Here is a 2,082-nt window from a genome sequence, read left to right on the forward strand (position 1 = left end):
ACAAATATACTTGAATGTCCAGAACCTGTGAGGGAATGTCTGTATTTCAGTTTCTGACAAATTTATCTTTGAGAAAAGCTAACGTAGTGTCCTTCTAATGCAACAGGGAGGGGAGTACGGTTCGTTTAATCAACGGTGCTAACACGTATGACTTGCTTTCAGCTGGAAGAAAAGAAAGCTGGATCGTACCTCACACCATATCCAAAAACTGCGTTCTGTACAGACTCAATGTTGAAACATAACGGCACAAACTATTGGAAGAAAATTCAGAAAACTATTAGTATGACAAATGGGGGGGGAGGTGTTCTTGAACAAGATGAGACACCAACAGGCGTCATGAAAAGAGACTGTCTGTGGGGCAAAGGGTGCAAAGTCACAGAGAAACCCCAACGAAGAACACGCGTGGGCAGCATGGAGCTTCCTGTCCTTACACGGTGACTCGGGAAATAACGTAAAAGACAAACAACCCAACAGAAAATGGGTAAAGGATACAAATAAGCAACTCGAAGCACAGGAAATCCGCTTAACAACCTAGGAGCCACTGAAAGGGAAATTAAGACGAAAATGAAATGCCATCTTTCATGTCTTAGATTACCAGAAATTAAACAATTATATTATCTGGTGCAAAAATGCAAGAAAGAAAAAAAAAATGCAAGAAAGGTCTCATGCGTGGCCAGTAGGGACATAAAATGTGGCAACCTTTGGGGAAAGTAACCTGGTGACATGGATTCCAGTGAAGATGTACTTACTCTTTGACCCCTGCCCTCTTGAGAGTCTGTCCTGCAGAAATCACATGCGCCAGACACGGGGACGTGTAATCAAGGAGGCTTGTTGCCTATGCTGCTGTAGCAGCAACAAACTGGAAACAACCTGTGTGTCCGTCTACAGGAGAACGGTCTCATTGGCCAGGCTAGATCTCCATCCACTGACCTGGAGGGGGTCCATGACATATTTTCATTAAGTGAGCGTCTTAGTTTGGGCCACCGTAACAAAACACCACAAATTTGGTGGATTGACCAGTAGAAAATTTTTATCATAGTTCGGGAGGCTGGACATCCAAGATCAAGGAGCCGACTGATTCGGTGTCTGGTGAGGACCTGCTCCCTGGTTTGCCCGTGGCCACCTTCTCTCTGTGACCTCACATGGCAGAGAGAGAGCCTTGGCGTCTCTTTCTCTTCTCATAAGGACACCAGTCCTGTCAGATTGAAACATCACCCCTATGACCTCATTTAACCCGAATCACCTCCTCAAGGACCCCATCTCCATCCAACACGGTCACATGGTGTGGCAGCGGGTTAGGGCTTCAGCATGTGAATGGGGGGAGCAACAATCCAGTCTACAGTGTAAGGAGAGCATTCAAACTTAACATTTAAATTCACTGAGGACTTCCCCGGCGGTCCAGTGGTTAAGACTCTGTGCTTCCACTGCAGGGGATGTGGGTTTGATTCCTGGTTGGGGAACCAAGATCCCACATGCTGCACAAAGCAGCCAAAAAATAAAATAAAATAAAATAAAATTCGTTGAACATTTCCACAGTCTTCAGAGGAGTGTATGTAGCATGATTTTACTATTTTATTGTACTTTTCGGCCGTGCCACACGGCATGTGGGATCTTACTTCCCTGACTGGGGATCGAACCCAGGCCCCCTGCGTTGGGAGCACAGAGTCTTAACCACTAGACGACCAGGGAAGTCCCACTATTATTTTTAAATGACTAAAAGACAAAAACTAAAACATATCAAGTGGGTATGTTTGTGCAGGTTTGAGTGGGTGTGGAGGATACTAGGAAGGAAGTGCTCTCAGCCTGGATTATCTGAGTGGGTGGGAAGCCATTGGGGAGTGGGGGGAAGGGACTGTTACAAACTTTTTCTTCTGTGTATCTCTAGTTCAAACGACCGTGTTACTTCTGCAATTTAAGTTTTTTTTTATTTTTATTTTATTTTTTTTTTTATTGCGGTATGCGGGCCTCTCACTGCTGTGGCCTCTCCCGTTGCGGAGCACAGGCTCGGGACGCGCAGGCTCAGCAGCCATGGCTCACCGGCACAGCCGCTCCGCGGCACGTGAGATCCTCCCGGACCGGGGC

At 46.4% G+C, this 2,082-nt stretch overlaps 1 non-coding gene across 1 annotated transcript; it reads right to left on the bottom strand.

Annotated features, from left to right (window-relative positions):
- Nucleotides 1-1,616: 1,616 nt before the first annotated feature.
- Nucleotides 1,617-1,689, bottom strand: TRNAG-CCC (transfer RNA glycine (anticodon CCC)). The gene has a single exon. It is a non-coding gene; the product is annotated as a tRNA-Gly (tRNA).
- Nucleotides 1,690-2,082: the final 393 nt, after the last annotated feature.

The sequence above is a fragment of the Pseudorca crassidens genome, chromosome 8 (genome assembly GCF_039906515.1).
Source record: "Pseudorca crassidens isolate mPseCra1 chromosome 8, mPseCra1.hap1, whole genome shotgun sequence".
Classification (NCBI taxonomy): Eukaryota; Metazoa; Chordata; class Mammalia; order Artiodactyla; family Delphinidae; genus Pseudorca; species Pseudorca crassidens.